The sequence below is a fragment of the Triturus cristatus genome, chromosome 6 (assembly GCF_964204655.1).
Source record: "Triturus cristatus chromosome 6, aTriCri1.1, whole genome shotgun sequence".
Taxonomy (NCBI): domain Eukaryota; kingdom Metazoa; phylum Chordata; class Amphibia; order Caudata; family Salamandridae; genus Triturus; species Triturus cristatus.
This window is the reverse complement of record NC_140589.1, coordinates 1368252733-1368272477: the sequence shown is the minus strand read 5'-3', so window position 1 is coordinate 1368272477 and position 19745 is coordinate 1368252733.

Genomic DNA, 19745 nt, shown 5'->3' with positions numbered 1-19745 from the left:
TACGGGGGGCTGGGGGTACGGGGGTACGCTCCGTACATACGGGGGGCTGGGGGTACGGCGCGCCCATCCGCGGGGGGGGCTGGGGGTACGGCGCGAACATACGGGGGGCAGGGGGGGGGGGTACGGCGCGTACCAGGCACTTGTTTGGACATCTCCATGGTTGCTATGGGAGTTCGCTCCGGACGGTCTTTTTTCCATACAGTTGTACAATCGGACGGATGGGACGGATCGTAATTGCGCATTGGGACTTCAGTTTTCCCATTTGTACGTAAAAATGTCCGGGGACGTGTCGGAGACTTTTCCCGACCTGAGGACGTGGGGCGATTTTCCCAATGCGATTTGTATGGACTTTTTCCTATACGAATCGTACTTGGCAGTTTGTACGGCGCTTTTACCATTTGTACGGAAAAAAGTCCAGATTCAATTCGGTTGGGGAAATTTTTTCCAGGATCCTAATCGGCACCTGTCTGTATTTATTTTTAAATGTGGATAAAAACAGAAATTGGGTTGCTTTTTGAGTAATTCTAAATACTGTCTGCCATGACTGCCAGGCCAATAGCTGTGTGGATTGGTAGGCAAGGGGGCTAAAAAAACGAAAGGAATTTTAGTAAAGCGGCTTTAACAGCAGTAGGTATATACATGGTTGATACTGAAATATGCATATTTTCATAGAAGTGCATTGTTTTATCTTCTGTGGGGGTTTACAACATTGAAACCTAATAGGCATTCAAGCATGAGTGCATATTTACCGGTTAAATAAATGTGGAAATATACTAATTTCAGCTTAATTGTTCCACAAAACCCAAAATAAATATGGATAAATACAGACAGAAATGTGGGAAAAATAAATACCATAAACCTGGGAGCCCTAGTTATAATGTGTCCATCTGATAAGAGCAATTTCCAATCGGATGAAAAGTGAAAGTGCATCCACAGATGGTAGGGTGCATGTCCATAGCGGATGTTTAGCGAGTGTGGCCTCTGAGATTCTGTAAAGGTTGTCTAGAGAGTCCAAATAGTTCAGCTCTCAGGAGTTTCCAAACAAGTATATGATTAACTTTGGATGTCAGGGAGGGGCAGATTACATTCTACAATCTCAGGCCTACTACTGCCAGTGATTAGACTCCATGGGGCAGATTTACAAGCCCCTTGCGCCACTTTTGCGTCACTTTTAACACGGGAAAAGTGACGCAAAAGTGGCGTAAGGGGCTTGTAAATCTGCGCTCATGGGGCAGATTTACAAGCCACTTGCGTCACTTTTAGAAAGTGGCACAAGGAGCTTGTAAATCTGCCCCCATGTTTCTCTGCTTGAACGGCCGTTGCTGGTTCAAGTTAATTGGTGATGTTTGACAGGTTCAGGCTGGGTTGTAGCGTGATGCTAGGTTTTGAAAGTATTTTGTGCCTTTTTCCCAGTAGACTTTGTGGACAGTGCAGAGAACTATGAATTTGATCCGTGCTTCGACAGATAGTCCCCTGAGTGTTTTAAAGTTAGGCTTGATGTGGTCCCACTTATGAAGGTTGATGCATATTCTGGCTCAAGATGGCTCCCATTACATAGAAGTATTGTCACTTGAGGAACTGTATTTTGCAGATAAACTGATGATAATCAAGTCGGAGGCTACATCACTGGAGTTAAACTGCAAATATTGAAAGTCCCTTAGCAGACAAAAGCACAGACTTGGGCCTGTCTTTTTGTGGCATTGCTTCAAACATGTGGATTTCCATACCATCAGAGGTACACATTTTATCATTACTGCTGCAGTTTCGAAGAATATTTCAAGCAGCATTGACATGTATTTTAAGCAATTACTTTGTGCTGAGATACTCTCTGCTGAAACATATGGGTCATATTTTAGTCTCAGTTAATTAGTTGACAATGTCAATATGGAGATCTAAATATCACAACAATTGAACAATGTAGAATATGTAGCTGCGAGGTCATACTTTTGAAGCTTTATTTTAAGTCATCTAATGTTAGGGCATAAGACGTTTCTATTTTGCTGGGGAATTATGTTTTTCACCTACCTAACAAATACAAAGAACTCTTCACCATCGTTAAGGAATTCACCAATTCGGCAGCCACCTCCAACTCCATCAACCCTGTCACAAGGACTCTGCAACCACTTTTTGACTTCTTCCACAACAAGATATCTAAAATCTACAGGAACTTCGACCCTCAACCACACCCTACCACGCCTCCGGTCTCCACAATGCAGACCCCAAAGTCCTCAGCAACTGCTGACCCATCTCCCTGCTCCCCTTCCCAGCCAAAGTTATAGAAAAGACCATCAACTGTCAGTTCTTCCACTACCTTGAACACCACAAACTCATTGCAGCTTCAGAAGACATTCACACCATACTTTATTCAAAGGCACACTGCCGCACGCTCGACCTCTCCGCCGCCTTCGACACAGTCTCACACAACACACTCATCTCCAGACTCCAAGGCACAGGAATCCAAGGACCAGTTCTCAAGTGGATAGCCTTTTTTCTAACCAGAAGAACGCACTTGTCAAGCTCCCTCCATTCACCTCAGAACCCAAGGACCTCATCTGCGGAGTCCCGCAAGGCTCTCCACCCAGCCCAATGGATGAGAGACCACCACCTCAAACTCAATACTGACAAGATGGAAGTACTGATATTCGGCCACAATAACTTACCCTGGGACTCCACCTCGTGGCCCAGAGAACTAAGCGTAGAATAAAGTAATCCGATTTTAGTTGCGTTGTTTCTCCAAAATGTTTTACACAAAGCTGCTTGATGCGTGGTCAAAAGTACTTTTTATTCAATTGTAACATCAAAGTGAATTCTCTTTAGTAGAAACGAAGAGTATAATCAATTAGATGAAGTAGCAAATATAATGATCCCAATGCATTTCGAGTCATTCAGACTCTTCATCAGGGAATAAGGTCCTAGAAATAAAAAAGGTAATCACTACCAAGACATGAGACCTCAAATAAAGCGAAATGTTACACATGCAGTGCATTTCTTTTAAGTTGAAATCCAATTAATATATATACGTCATAGTAATGACAACTGGGTGAAATATTACAACGTTCGAAGAAAAAAACCAAGAGAAAAATAGTGCAGGGTAAACAAGGAAAATAGAAGGCGCACATGAATGCTTATGTAAACGGTCAGCGTTTAAGAAAAGGAAACCTTATAACCAAGATGCGTGTTGTGAAAACTAAGTCCGCAAATTTAGTAGTGTGAACTCGCGTTTATATCATGGAAATCAAAGCAAGAGTGAACTACATTGTCCAACAATTCAAGAGTGTAGGTAAGAACGGGAGTCAAACACTAGAGTCGTGCGGGTGAAGTCAAGTGATAGTGGTCATGCGAAAACGGTGTGAAACGCCATGAAAATAAGGACCAAAGAAGTGATGTCAGGTTTGAATTAGTTACCTAAATCCCGTGTGAGTTTTCTACTTATCCGGTAATCGAATTTCGAAAAAGACTAATCTAAGGGAAACGGGAATGAAGTAAGGTCATATAAAGTGAACATTCACAAACACAATCCGTGGACGGATTTGTTAGAATCATAACAGAGGTCCCACTCACCAAACGAGAAGCGGTTTTCGGTACACGATGAGGTGCAGAAAGTGACGAAAGACGAGTGATTTCATCGCTTAAAGGCGTTTGAAAAGTTAGCAATAAAAATAGGACTAAAGTGTAAGCAGGAAATACAGAAAGTGACGAAGTCCAGTATTGTTAACACGAAAATGTGAAGGAGTATAGAAATAAATGTAGGACTTAAATATAAACGAAGCGCCAGGTTGATGCAAAGTTACTGAAGGAAAATTAAGAAACTTGGGTGAGAAGGTGAAATAAAAAAATGCAAACAAAAAGTTCACATAAAAAATAACAGAAGAAACTAAAATGAATGGAGATGAAAAAAAGATAAGCGAAGGATTGAAGAGAATAAGAGTAAATAGAACATAAGGTAAGGGGTGACAAGAAAAGGAATTAGGAAGGTATGAGAATACATTGGAAAGATACACAGATTACAGAAAACAGCTGTATTCCAAACGATCATTGAGCCCGTTAGGATGGCAGGAATCAAGTTTTTTTAATCGAAATCAGTTCTTTTTGTAGGAGTTTTTTGGTGTTGTCGATGCCTTGTGATATGTTCACCACTTCTAACACCAGAAAGCGAAGTTGGCTGATGTTATGTCTCTCTTTATTGAAATGCGTGGCGACAAGTGACTTCTCGGATTTCGTTCTGATGTTGCTTTTATGTTCAGTTAGTCTGACTTTAATTTTTCGTTCTGTCTTACCCACATTTCAGGAGGTAAACTACGTTGTTGGAGTCGCATGTAGCGGTTGTATGTAGTCGAATGGGGGTTCCTTTGGTAGGATGAGGAATCTGGGTTCCTTTGATCACGCTGTTGCAATGGCCACAATTGAGACAAGGGACTGTCCTCTAGGTGTTACTATAGTGGGTTTAGGTGGGTGAGATAGAATTTCTTTCAAATTTTTTGTTCGTTGGTAGGCGAAAAGTGGTTGGAAATTGAAAATGCCATTGAAATCACTTTCATTCTTAATCATCAGCCAATACTTGAGAAGTACTTGTTTGATTTGTTGGCTTTTTGTAGAAAATTTGGAAACAAATACCGGTCTAGAAGTTGTATCCGGAATGTCAAGTTTGTTGAGTAGTTGTGAACGATCCACCGATTTAGCTCTCTCTGCAGCATCAGTGATAACCCTGAGGGGGTACTGTCTTTCTTTGAATTTGTTGATGAGTTGTTCTTGGTTTTTTTCAAAACTTTCAGGAGTGGATGAAATCCGTTTAATCCGTAACATTTGGGAATAAGGCAAATGTTTTTTCAAAGAAGTTTGATGACAGCTATTAAAGTGGAGGGTGTTATTTCTGTCAGTATTTTTTCTTTTGACATCCGTCATCAATTTCTTACCCCGTTTCATGACTAGGACATCTAAAATGGCACTTGTTGAGGATTCATGTTATGGGTGAATTGAATTCGATCGTCAATGGTATTCAAGAACTCAAGGAAGCGTTGCAAATCAATGGTGGTGCCTCGCCAAATCAAAAAAATTTCATCAATGTATCTCCAAAATTGTACGATCTTATCGCTCCATTCAGGGTTGGATAAAATATGTTCACATTCTAGCTTATGCATGTAGAGATTCGCATAGCAAGGAGCTGCACAATTACCGATAGAAGTGCCTGATAGTTGTTGAAAGAATTCATTATTCCATTTGAAATAACTGTGATGCAAGGAAAATTGTAATAATTCTAAGATGAAAACCTGAAGGTTGAGGTCAAGACGTTGATTATGAAGAAAAAATTCCACGGCTTCCAAGCCATTGAGGTGCGGGTTTGATGTATATAGGGCACATACATCTATGGTGCATAAGATAATGGAGCCGTCCTCTTTGAATTATATGATGTTGATTTTATTAAGAAAATCAGTAGTGTCACGAAGATAGGACATACTTTGGACGATCGGCTGTAGGTGTTTGTCCATGTATTTGCCTGTAGGTTCATGAATGATGTTAATGGTGGAGACAATTGGTCGAAATGGTGGATTATGAAGTTGTTTATGGACTTTGGGAAGCATATATAAGTTTGGACTGCCAGGGTTTTTTGGTACCAAGTATTTCCTGTCTTTATTGGTGATGGTGCCTAATGATCGCGCATTATCAACAATGGTAGTAAGAATTTTCAAGAATTCCTCAGTAGGATCGTGGGTGAGCTTCATGTAGGTGGATTCGTCGGATACATGTTCGAGGACTTTCTGGTTGTAGAAAGAAGTGTCCATTACCACAAGGGCACCGCCTTTATCAGCTTTGCAAAAAGTAATCTCCTTAATTTTGGCAAGGTTAGAAATAGTTTGCTTGTCTTTCATAGTCATGTTAGAAATTTTGGAATTTGGTTTCTGGTGCACTAATTTAAGTTCCTGTAACACAATGGTTTCATATGAATCCAAAATTTTATGGCTGATAGTCGCCATGTATGAACTGGAGTGTTTCAAGCCAGAGGTGGTATCCTGGGAAGTTGGCGGTTGTTGGGGTGTGATGTTGTTAAAGAAATGTTTCAAGCGGAGGTTTCTCATGAGGTGCCTTTTTGTAACACATTGATTTGAGACTTTGACAATGAGGTTTGAGATATATTAATAATCAACGATGACTCCTTGTTGATTTTGCCACTGGTTTTTCTGAGGTTTTTGCGCTTGCTCCTCCTGGTTCTACTAGAGGATCTTGACCTGTTCCTAAAAAAGGTTGCCCTGTTTGTGTGTTGATTGTAGGAGTTGTCTGGGGACCTTTCTGAAGTTGAGCATCCTTTTGAGGTTGAGCATCTCTATTAGTCTGATGAACATTCTTACGCTGTCTGTCCATAGATTCCGCGGAAGCAGAACTGTCTCCGTCAGAGAATCTGTTGGTGAAAGAACGCTGCTGTCTACGTTGTGCATAAATTTCAGCCCAGTTATACACTTCGCCCAGTTTATAGTCGATAGTGTCTCGTTTATACTTTCGGATTTTTCTCTCATTGATTTCACGAGTGTATCTATCTAATTGAGAGTTGACATCATTGAGCATAGTTTCTAGTTCATCAGAGGATAATCTGGTATTCAGGTCTCTCTTTAGTAGTGATATTTCTTTATCCAGGTCTTCAAGGATTTTAGCAAGTTCTTCTACGATAAGTAGTATAAGTTCTAAGGAACACTTATTAAGGATGGCATACCATTTCTCTGTAAATTTTGGATTGTTTTTGCAGAGCGTAGATTTTAATGAGATTCTGAGACCACGTGGTATTCTCTGTGCTCTGTGGTATCTCAACAATGTACTGGCATGTAATCTTTGATTAATTTCTCTTTTAGAAATGTAAAGTAACTGTTTGAGCAGACTCTGAGTTGAAGCTGTGCTGGTTTCTGAAGGGTCCGTGTCTTGGATGAGTGAGTAAATGCGATTAGTTTCTTCGGCAGAGAAGCCGAATGTTTCTGCGCGATTTTCAGTAATGTTAGTAATTTCTTCATATGACATGGTAAAGGGGGTTTGGTGCTCTCACTGTCGGGCAGTGGAAATACTATGAAACAAATGAGAAGTGAGGCAGACGTTTTGTCTATAAAGCTAAATGCGGAAAATCTCAATGATTTCAAAAAAGTTTTTGGGTGCAACTGAGGTGAATCCCTCTGTCCGGAAGGGATCAAAAAGACATAGTAAAGATGCGCCAGGTGGATTACCTGGCGTCCCTCTGGTGCACACCTGAATGGATCCGTGAAGGAGTAGAATAAAGTAATCCGATTTTAGTTGCGTTGTTTCTCCAAAATGTTTTACACAAAGCTGCTTGATGCGTGGTCAAAAGTACTTTTTATTCAATTGTAACATCAAAGTGAATTCTCTTTAGTAGAAACGAAGAGTATAATCAATTAGATGAAGTAGCAAATATAATGATCCCAATGCATTTCGAGTCATTCAGACTCTTCATCAGGGGATAAGGTCCTAGAAATAAAAAAGGTAATCACTACCAAGACATGAGACCACAAATAAAGCGAAATGTTACACATGCGGTGCATTTCTTTTAAGTTGAAATCCAATTAATATATATACGTCATAGTAATAAGAACTGGGTGAAATATTACAACGGTCGAAGAAAAAAAAACAAGAAAAAAATAGTGCAGGGTAAACAAGGAAAAATAAAAGGCGCCCATGAATGCTTATGTAAACGGTCAGCGTTTAAGCAAAGGAAACCTTATAACCAAGATACGCGTTGTGAAAATTAAGTCCGCAAATTTAGTAGTGTGAACTCGCGTTTATATCATGGAAATCAAAGCAAGAGTGAACTACATTGTCCAACGATTCAAGAGTGTAGGTAAGAACGGGAGTCAAACACTAGAGTCGTGCGGGTGAAGTCAAGTGATAGTCGTCATGCGAAAACGGTGTGAAACGCCATGAAAATAAGGACCAAAGAAGTGATGGCAGGTTTGAATTAGTTACCTAAATCCCGTGTAATCCACCTGGCGCATCTTTACTATGTCTTTTTGATCCCTTCCGGACAGAGGGATTCACCTCAGTTGCACCCAAAAACTTTTTTGAAATCATTGAGATTTTCGCATTTAACTTTATAGACAAAACGTGTGCCTCACTTCTCATTTGTTCCAGAGAACTAGGCCCCACACCCTCACCCTCTGACCACACAAGAAATCTGGGCATCTTCCTGGAAATCAACCTTACCATGATACATCAAATCAATGTTGTCACCTCCGCCTTCTTTCACACATAAAACGCGCATTGGATATTAATTTTGCGCGCCTTTAAAGCGGTTCAAAACTGGGAACAATTGAGGTGACAGAACAACCTGTACATATGTACAGGTAAGACATTCCGCTTTTTATTTTGGGTATTCGTCGTTTTGACACAATCCGAATTAAGTTTTGCAGCTTTACTTTCATTGTAAAAAGAGTCTTTAAGACTGATCTATTCATTGGACGCATTAATTACTCTTTATAGAAAATCTGATCATGAAAGTGAAGCAACTATAATCTGAAACCCTAAGAATATTCGACATCTATTCCTTTAAAGGTGAGGTTTGTGACATACGAGTGAGTCAGGTTGCTGTTTAGCATCTAAGGACTACTACTGTTCACACCAACTAAACCACTTTTCACATAATTCTTGGAACGATACTAGGAGATCGTGATAGCGACCTGTCACCTCACGTCAGTGTGCTCTTTTCTTCTAACTTACTCACCCCCTGCACGTTGTTGTTTTTTTCTTGTACGTGTCACGTATTTTTGGGCACGAGTGGCGCACTTATGTCTTAAACACTAACTCACTTAAAAGCATAAAAAGATTGAAAATCATAAATTGTAAATGAGATACCATAGTAGGCAGACATCTATAAGGGCAACAGTGATTTTAATTATAAATGCTTCCATATGTTGTGTAACAAAACCTTTCTTGGAAAGGTACAAATAATGTATCAAAAGGGCATTTATGTTTATTATGGATTTTAGTATGACCATATTAGGTCGCAGTGTGTAAAAAAGAATGTATATATGTCTTTCTGCAGCCTTGAGAAAGCCCAGAGGGGGCAAAACGTACGTCGGCTGCTGCTGTTCACTATTGATTGTGAAATGGAATAAAGTTATCAAGAAGAATCTGATTCAAGAGTCCTTATACTGAAAGAAAGAGGGGATATATTGAACGACAAATCACAAAAAACTTTTGCTGGTTGTTTATGTTTTGGATAATAGTTACAATAAGGTGTGCTCTGGTGTATTAGCTAAATGCCTTCTTTCACACACATCACATGCTCAGAATAAATGTCAAGTGGCTCCTTCCTGATACTAGAAAAACCATCAACCAGGCTCTCATTACAAGCAGACTGGACTACAGCAACACCCTCTCCTACAGCATCTCTGCACACCTGCTAAACAAGCTGCAAACCATCCAAATTGCTGCTGCCAGACTAGTCCTCAACCTTCCTTGTCACATGCACATCACACCTGAAAACTACACTGGATCCCCTTTCAGAAGCGCTGCTAGTTCAAGATGCTCACCCATGCCTACAAGGCACTTCACAACCAGGGTCCCACCTACCTCAACCACATCTACACTTCCACCAACCAAACAAGAATGTCCACTCTTCATCACTCGCACTAGCCCACACCCCGATATTCATAGAAGTAAGACTGGAGGTAGGCCCTTCTCTTACCGGGCAGCCAAATCTTGGAATTACCTCCTCCAGCACATCAGGGCAGCCGCACAACTTATGGATTCCGCAAGAAACTGAAGACCTGTCTTTTTAACTGACCCTTCTTGCAGAACCTGCATCTACTCGGCACCTGGATACCCTCACGGGTGCCAAATTTCACACTCTACAAATCCATGTTACATTACCTGTTTCTGAATGAAATGCCTATCCCAAGCTAAATAAAATCTACTGCACAGTTATGAAGATTGTTGTCATTTCTCCCTGAAATATAATATTTTATTGTTTTCAAAGCATTTTTGCGAAGCACTTCAAAGTCCAATAATTGCAGTTTTTGAGCCCTGGTGTGGAGTACAGGTTTAGTGACAGGGTGTGTTGCTCTCTGTGGAGGCAGCTGTGCAATGATTGGTGTCAGTATGATGATCATTATACCACTATATGTATTTTTTCAAATTAGTGTGTGATAGAAAAATATCATGCTGTGCACCACGAACAGGATTACAGTGTATTACAGCGTCATTTTTTTCTAAACCCAACAGGCCCTCTAACTCCAACACCACTCATTTCCCTAACCAAAGATCAATGTTGCCAACCACAGTATTCAAACAAAACCATTTGAGTACTCCAACAGTCCTCCCAATGTGAAGCTGCAAAATCAAAGGGTGTCTTGCTATTAGTATATCTGTGATCCATGTTTCTAGGTTCCCAACTGAAGACTCAATATCTGTAATGCTGTAGGGGACCACAGTACCTGTGCATACCATAAACCTGTATATCAGGCGAACACAGCATTACTCAAAAGACAATAAACAAATCAAAACTGTATGGAGTTGTGAGGAATGGTGGTCTTTGCCGCTGTTACTCCCCTCACCTGTGTCCAAGGGGGCTCTTCTCCAGTGCAAAGTTAGTGCATTACTGGATGGACTGTCTTTAAGGGATTGGAAGGCTCGGAATTATGCTTTGCCAGCTGTTGCCTGGCCATGAGTTCTAGCCCAAATGGCAGTGCCTAAATTTTTAAAAAATCAAGTGAATACTGCAGATTGAAACCCAATCACTTGACACTAGACACATTCGAAGGTCTCAGAATGATCCTTCAGTTTCAACCAAACATAGGCAATGGTAGCTTCTCCGTATTGTATGCAATGTCTGGCCCTTGACATTGGCAATATTGTAATTTTTCAAGGTTTGAGGGTGACTTACAAGCACATTGCTGAACTGCTGCCAATGTGGGCTTCTACATCACACAGTGGTCAGGATTTAGTCCGTTCTGCAGTAAGATAAAGCATGATTTGTGTCAGGCTTCTTGAGCCTTTACTTCACGATTTAGAGCTGGTACACATGAAGCGGTCTGTTTACAGAGGGCTATTGAGGAAGGTGAAGCAAGAGTTTAGAAAAAATGGTGAGATGTGTTGGAGGATACATGTAACTCCAAAGTAGGTAGCAGCCTCTGGAGTTTGATAGCTGGCAGAGGCAAGGTGTTCTAGATATGGCTTCTGGCTTGACAATTAAATTGGTACAGCTCATTTGAGTCTCTCTATGGCACAATATCTTTCCCACATCAGAACAGTTGAAATATTGTGTTTCCTTTGATGAAATAACAGCAGTTCAGATCAGTCCTATAAATAAGACAGCTGGCCCTGTTGGTGTTCCTATCAACATTTGTATGACTCTGGGCATTGCCTACGACAGAACCAACCCAATTACTAACCAGGAAATCGTACCAGTGTAAGAATTCAGACTTTTCCAGGCTACCAAACCTGTAGGAATGGCTTGGAAGGAAGGTAATAGCCCTTTTAAGGCATATTGAATTCATACCCAACTGTTGTTTTGTTGGTCTCTGTATAGGCCAACAGCACCACCATGTGGCAAATTGTCATAAATGCCAGTGTTGACAATTAAGTGCTGTGCCGTGCTGTGCCGAGCACCAGAAACCACCGGCTGAAATTAAGCACTTGTGAAATTGGCTTACACCCAATTGGAACCTTTAATTTACATGTAGGTCCCTATAAATTAAGTGCTACTAGTGGGCCTGTAGTACTCATTCAGCCTCATGCATCGAGCCAAAATCCAGTCGGTAAAATACCGAATCGCTAATAACACCCGTTAGCGAGTAAATAAAACCTAATCCCAATGCATCAACCCAAATACAGAAATCGCTATTTAAGGAATCCTTAAATAGCGATTCCTTAAATTGCGATTGCATTTAAGGAATCCCAAATTGAGATTCCTTAAATGCAATGCATGAAAGTTAAAAAATTAGCGAATTCGCTAATAGGGGGAGCAAATTACCATGAAGATGAACTGCATGGTAATTTGCTAAAAGTTTGAAAAATGCACTTTTGTGCATTTTTCAAAGTTTCATGTTGCGCACACACATGCCCTTAGAGCATGTGTGTGTGCAACATATGTGCACATATCAATTTCAGGGGTGCAATAGGGTGTCATTTTGACACCCTTGCACCCTTGAAATTGCATGAGCAATTTGCGAGAACCTACTGGTACTCGCAATTTGCTCATGCAATCTCCAATTCATTCCTATGGCCCTGGAGGCCCATAGGAATGATTGGGATGGCATTCCTTAATTGCTACTCGCAAATTGCTAGTCGCAATTAAGGAAAGTTAAGGAATCGCTATTTGAATAGCGATTCCTACATGCATAGCCTTTTGCTATTCCTTATTAGCGATTCCTTATTTTTCGCTAATAAGGAATCGCAAATGGCATTGTTGATGCATGTGCCCAATTGTCTTTAGCCACCCTTTTAAGTAGCCCTTTAAAATAAACCTTCTGCCAGGCCTAAATCTTCCTTTATAATACATATAAGTTACCGCTAGGGTAGGCCATAAACAGCCATAGGGCAGCATGCAGTGTATTTAAAAAGTTGGACATGTACGTTTAGCTTTAACGTGTCCTGGTAGTGAAAATCTCTTAAATTCATTTTGCACTACCGCAAAGCCTGCCTGTCCCTTAGGATAACTTTGGGTTACCTTTTTGCATTTAATAAGTGATAATTTCCAATTGGGAACAAGTAGGAAAGTTAAATTTGGTCTCTAAAGAATTTTAATTGAAAACCCTCTTTAATTGTAAAGTTGAATTTTAAGTTACAGTTCTGAAAAGGTCACTTTTAGAAAGTTGGCATTTTCTTCTCCTAACCATTTGGTGCCTGTATCCTGGGTCACATGGTGTAGGTGGCAGTTGGCCTTTGTTTAAATACTCCCAGACTATGAGACAAAGGCGAAATAGGTGTGTCAGGATCGGCCATCTCTGTTAGAATGAGAGAGAGGAGCTGTCACTCACCACACTTGCACATCACAACGGCTCAGCATCAGCACACTCACACAGGGTTTCACACTCGTATTTTGTGTCCCCAGACAAGCTGTGGCCAATATAGGGAGGCAAGAAATTCCAGACACTTCTATAGGGGGAGGACTCTAGAAACATCTCCCACTTCAAAGTGGGCACCAGGTATAAATAGTGGATCCCCAGGAACCTACTTTTCAGATCACATCTGGACCTGCAGACCCTGCTAGGAAGAAGGACTGCCAACCTTTGAAGTCTGCCCTTCTGCTTCAACTCTGCCTTGCTAACCAAAGACAGCTGTTCCTGCACTAGGACGTTTCTGCTACTATGAACTGCCCTGCTGCATCCAGCCTACCTGTATGGACCCAGAACTCCAGGAAATCCCCAAAGGTCAGTTGGCTGGCCCCCTGTCCAAAGCCACAAGGATATGACAGGCTTCTTCAACATCAAGGCAACTCTTCGCATCTTGGCACAGCACGGGCAGCTCACCACTGGCACCGGGCCAGTGTGACGCATCTCGTCCTCGGAGCGATGCATTGCAGGGCAAGGCCTTGCACGTCCAGGTATCTTCTTCAATGATGACACATTTCAATGCCGGCATCTGCCCAGTGCGTCGCATCTTGTCCTCAGCGCAGACACAGCATAGTGCAAGTCCTCTCAAGCTCCTGTCGATGCCTTCTTGATGACAACCCAAGGCCTTGCACTATTAGCTCCCGTTGATGGCTTCATCGACTCAGCCCTGTGCAACGCATATCCATGCCGGACCTCACATCGCAGCTCCTCATCGACAACTTTTCAATGCCAGCCTACACATCTGAACGCGAGGACTCAGAATGTCGACACCCAGGCCAAAAGGTACTTTGTCAGCGGACTGAACTCAGTCCTGTAGCCGGCCAACGCTCCAGCTCAGTCACCCTGAACTTGTGAGTTGGACTTGGTCCACCGCAACCAAATAAAAGCATGGTCGATTTTAGTTTCTCATCGCAAGATTTCTTCAAAACGTTTAATATTGCACAAGTCCGGTTCTACTGATTGGATTTATGTCATTTTGGTGTCAAATGCTCTATTTTTCTAAATTGGTATGGGCTTTTCCTTGTGTTCTGTTTTACATTTATTACTATTACACAAGCTACCAGACTGTTAAGCACAGGTACATTTTTTGTGGTTTTTCCGGATAAGGATTAAGGTTGTTGCTCGAGTAGGTTTTCACCCTCTCAATCAACAACCCAATTTCTCACATTCTGATTTTAGCACACAAGGCTGTCCCTATTTCAAAATTTGTAAATGACTTGCAGTACCTGGTTTCTGCCAATAGTCAGTATATAGGCATTCTTGTTCTGAAGACCAATGTATAAAAATCAAAAGTGATGTCTTTGGGTCTTTACACATGAAAACAAAGCCAATTTGGATTGAGAGTGGTGATTTGTTTTACTTACTTGGGCGGCGACATTTAAGCAAGTCTCCCATTTTGGGTATATTGAGAATAAAGTTAGCCAAAGTTACAGGCAGAATGTATTGTATTGATAAAAATCATGGGGACTCTCATATTTCTCCATTTTAAAAGCGTACAATTTAAAGACCCTGGGGCAACAAAGAGAAATGTTTCTTTTCTCCTTGTTTTTACGTTGTGCAGCACACATGAAAACAGCAAAAGGCCAATGATTGTTTATGTACAGTAAGGTCCTTCTTCCTGCACATGAACAATCATTTTTTTTAAATGCCGTTTTGCAACTCCTATGTGTGCTGAAAAACTGCATTTAAAGATTGTTTATGTGCAGGAAAGGGGACTTCCCTGCACATAAACAATCTTCCCCTGCACACAGACACCCTTGCACTATGCTGCAAGGGTGCCTGCATTGGCGCTAGGCTTGTAAGTGTAGCGGCAGCACAGGGGAAACGCAGGTCTGCACCATATTCTGCGTTTCTGAAGTGGCGGAGTGATGCGTTAAGCCAGGAAGGCTAATGCCTCACTCCGCTTCTTACCTTGGAAATATGCCCCTGAGTGTGACACTGTGGCAAAAGCATATTTCAGTTTTTTGCTTCTTCTGAAAGGGAATCTTTGGAAATCACAAGCCATTCACTTGTGGGATATTCCCCTATCTGTAGCTGTGTTAAGAGTCGGGGTTCAGCTTTTACAATGAAACGTTTCTGGGTGGGCCTTATTTCAAAGATCCTTAACTTTTCATGAACTAGTGTGCCGGAGAAACATACACCCTGTTAACTTTGTGGCGTCATGTCAAAACCGTCCTCTGTATATTTTTTTCTCTATTCGTTCTTGGGCACAGAAGGACTATTTTGTATCTTGTGTTACATTCACTGGACTACAGAAATTGATGAGGACGGATGATCTATTGGGATAAAAATAAACTGTTTTGCAAAAACAAATTAAAGTCACATTATGCAACACTGGACCAACACGATGTAATTTTGCAATGTCGAGCCATGCACAAACACATTCTTTAAGAAAAATATTTTAATGAACATTGTGCAGTATAGTTTCCCTGCTTCTGAATGTTATAAATAACAGGTGTTTCACATTTCGATGAACTGCTGAGTCACAGCATAAACTGCAGAGCTTTGTGGCATGGTTGGGCTGGCCTATATGGCAGTCTGGCAGTGCCAGAAGAGCTGTTCTGAAAGGTCAGTGTGTGGACCGTTTTTTGGCTGTTTGTGGGCCTGTTTTAAGGTTTGCTGGGCCATATTTTTACTGTTGATTTCCCTGATATCGAAACAAACAGTCTGCAGCAACCTGGATTCCATGCAGTCTTCCATACTTTGTAAAACACTTCTAAAGCATGTCTTTACAAGTTCAAAACTGCTCCAATTTGAAAGATTGGCCGCTTTTTTAGCTTTCGAATACACAATTGGGGGTCACTTTTATTTTGGGGGCGGGTCTATTTGCTGTCCCCGTGCGACCCTGCTTAGTGGAGACAACAACTAGCTGAGCCACCATACTGTCAGTCAGTACTATTGCCCTTTTTCACTGGTGGATCAATGCCAATGTTGTTTTTGAAATGGTTGGTTGGTACAAATACTGATACAAAATGCAGGTAATCCACTCCAATTAAAAAGAATCCATGAAAAACAGGAATCTCTAGTACATGTTCCTCAAGATCTACCTGCATGGAGATAGAGTACAAATGAAATAAAAAACAAGCTCTTGTGAAGAAAGCTGCTAAAAGATGATTCGATGGATACAATCGTTTGTTACACAACACTTCACATGAAACGCAGCAATGAACACCTAAGCAGATGGATAACAGGCTTACACCACATGAAATATATTTAGAATATGCTTCAATGTTACCATAGCCACTCATGTTTGCCAGCAAGCCTTCTTGAATAACCTTTATCACAAAGTTGCTGAAATTCACTACTGGGTGATAATTAGCCATATCAGTGACATTTTTTTTTATCAGAGTTCCTTCGCAGTTGTCCGGGTTGATTTATGTCATGATCCAGATCTGTCATTGTTGTTGTAAATGTGTTCTCTCCAGTCATGACAAATAACTATACATGCATATGCACATGGTGGTTTTCTCTGGTTATTTTTACAACTATGGGACACACGGGTCAGATCTATGTTATATAATTCTCACTGCACATAGCCAGAGCTTAATTTCACATGTTTTAAAGTAGTGTATTTTGCAAATGTATATTTAAAGTTGTTAAAAATATAAACATTGCAAATCTAAATCAAACTCTTAGCTCTCTATTTGCCGTGGACCGCTTCTGCTTCCCTTGCATGGTGCATATTGTTAGGGCAAATACTGACTTCTTTCTTTACTCTTTGTCTGAGGCAACGTGCATGCTGCTGCTGTTTCATAACTTTGTTTTTTATTTAAAAAAAAAAAAAGGAGATCTGAATGAGTTGTTTTGCTGCTTTCCTTGCCTTCCACCGACAGACGATGACATTTTATAATTAAATTATCTAAAATTCATGTTGTTGTATTTGGCTAACATGGATTCTTTCTTTCACACATCTTCTACATATTGTCAGCAGTTTTCTTTGTTTTTTTTAAACCTGATTTACATTTGCCTTTTAAATACCTCCCTCGTATTCAACATTTTCTCCCTCTTTTGCACCCCATGAACATACACTTTTTTTCCATATTGTTCTTGTTGTCCTGGTCCCGCTCTTGCGGTGCAGAGGTTTTGCATGACTAATTAAATTACAAATGTTGTATTGATATTATCAATGATGTCACAGAAGATGTTGTGAGAGATGTAATATGTGGGGAAATTAGCAGTGCATGGTGAGGGTAGGAGTTACAGTTACCTTAGGGCACGAGTATTATTAATAACTTGAAATAATTATAGCTGGTGAATGTCAGTGTTTTTTTTAGTTTAAATCATTACATTGTCTCTGAAATTCTCACCTAACTATAATGTTACTTTCAGTTTTGTGTTTTTAGTGAATTGTTAGGTTTTTATTAAAATATAATGTAATATTTCTTACCATACGTAAAGCACCCCTCCCCAAGCCTTAATAGGGCTCGGGGACCTCACCCTGGGGCCCGAATTCTAACCAAAAGGGGAGAGGGACCACACAGTCCCCCTCCCAAGCATTCATAGGCCCCCGGGACCACATCCCCTGAGACTGCACATAACGTAAAGGGTAGAGGGGCACATGACCCCCCTTGCCTCGCCTATTGTGACTCACGGGACCCCATCCCTCGGGCCTGTCTCTCTTGTAGGTGGGTGCAGGAGAGTAGGATCTGCTTCACATGTTTACCCCCACTTTTCGCTGGTGTTTCACTGTTTTTTGACTTCAGTCTGGCTGTGACCCAGCTATTCAGGGCCCCAGCCTAGCTGCTTCCTCTCTAAAATGATTCCATGTACTTTAGGTACATTGCAGATTGGATCTGAGGTGCCCTTGTAAGCCCCTAGTATGTGGTATACTATGTACCCAGGGCATAGGTACCCCAAATGTCTACCAGGGGCTGAAGCATGTATTATGCCACCCCTGGAAAGCCACCCAAAATGATACCACAGGTCTGCTACTGCAGCCTGTGTAAGGTGGTGCATGCACCCCTTACAGAGATATAGGTTCACTAAATCTCACCATTTACACACATAGAAACCTATAAGTCACTCCTATGGCAGGCCTTATCAATCCTGAAGGCAGAGTGCTTGGTTCTTATGTGAGAGGGTGCCCCTGCATGAGCAGAGCCCCTCTGCAGTGTTCGGAGACCCTTCTCTGATGCTGTTTGCAGTGCAGCCTGACCATATACTCTTAAGTGCATTATAACCCAAGGGTAAATGCTAACTTTGGAATGGCTGCATGGAAACATGTCGTGTTTGGTGTCAAACCCCTTGGAATCATACCCCCACACCAGTAACTGGTGTGGGAGTATGATCCCACCCTTCTAGTGGGAGAGACATGACAGCACTGGTATACCCGGTAGAAACTTAATAGAGCCCTGGCATCACAAAATGGATGCTGCAGCCACGGACAAGGGTCTGGCCTCCTGCTGCTGACCGAAACTCCGGCAGGGGAGGCCTGGACAATAGGTTTCCTGTCACAGGGAAGTGTAACCACCTCCCAGACAGGCTTATGTGTATTGGGGCTAGGTGGGAGCACTCTCTGAGTGCTTTGAAGTCCTGCACTGGGGGCCCATTTGGTGTCCCTGTGCATAGTCCAACTCAAACCGGTTCAGGGGCTTCCAGCCCCTGCTCTGGCACGAAACTGGACAAAGGAAATGGGTGTAGTCACCCCTCTTTCCAAACCCTCCCATAGGTGGGTTTCCAGAGTATGTCCAACCCCTTACCTTAGTATAAGTATGGCACCCCAGTCCTCAGGACTTTAGATTACCCTGGACGAAACTCTGAAGCCAAATCCTGGACCTTTGACACTCTGCTCAAGATCAGAGGACTGAAGAAATCTCCCTTGGGGTCAAGGAGTGACTCCCCTGCTTGGCAGGCACCAAAGAAGCAATTTGCCGGTCTGCATCATCGAAGCTCCCACCTGGCTCCGAAGAATTTGCAGCCCAGGAAGAGTATTTCCAGACATCTCAGAGGCTGACCCAAGTCCCCAGCAAAGCTGAGACCCGCAGCTCTCATGAGTAGCGTGGAACCGGAACTCCTGGTCACCGTGCATTTCTGCAAGTGCATTAACTTCCTGATGTCTCTTGAAGTCGTGCTTTGGCTGACTTGTAGCCCCCACCTCGAGCACTAAATCCACTGAAGATTGTTGGCCTGGTCAATCCGAGTGACCCGTGGGCTGCCATTTTGTGTTTTGTCTTGAGGTCCCTTCGCGATCCCTGGTCCGTTGACTGGTGGGTCCCTGAGGGGGTAACTTTGTATTTCCTTGGGCTTCCCTAGTTGCTCCAGACATGCCCTGACTCACAACCAAGTGGTGAGTCCCTCAGACCTTGCTGGTCTGCACCGAAGCATCTTTCTCATTTCAGTGTGGGTTGCTGTTGCCAAGACTTGTTGTGTCCAATCTGGGCATCAATGCTTTGTGGGACAGCTCTAATCCAGCTCCTGGCCATCCTCAACGCCTCCTGGTCCTCGTGGCTGAAGAGTCAAGCTTCACCTCTTTCACGTGAAATCACCTGACATGGGTGGGCATCTGCTCATTGCCTTCCTGGTCACTGGCTAGTGACCCAGACTCTGTCCCCTCTGCTTTCAGGTTCTTCTCATCCTCGATCCAGGCTTGGATCTCTTCGGACACTTTGCATCTTAAAGGCAGCAGCACTTCTTCGCCAGCTCCCTTTGAAATCGACTACGCGACCCGACACCAAAAGACACCTATGCACCCGGCTTCCCTGG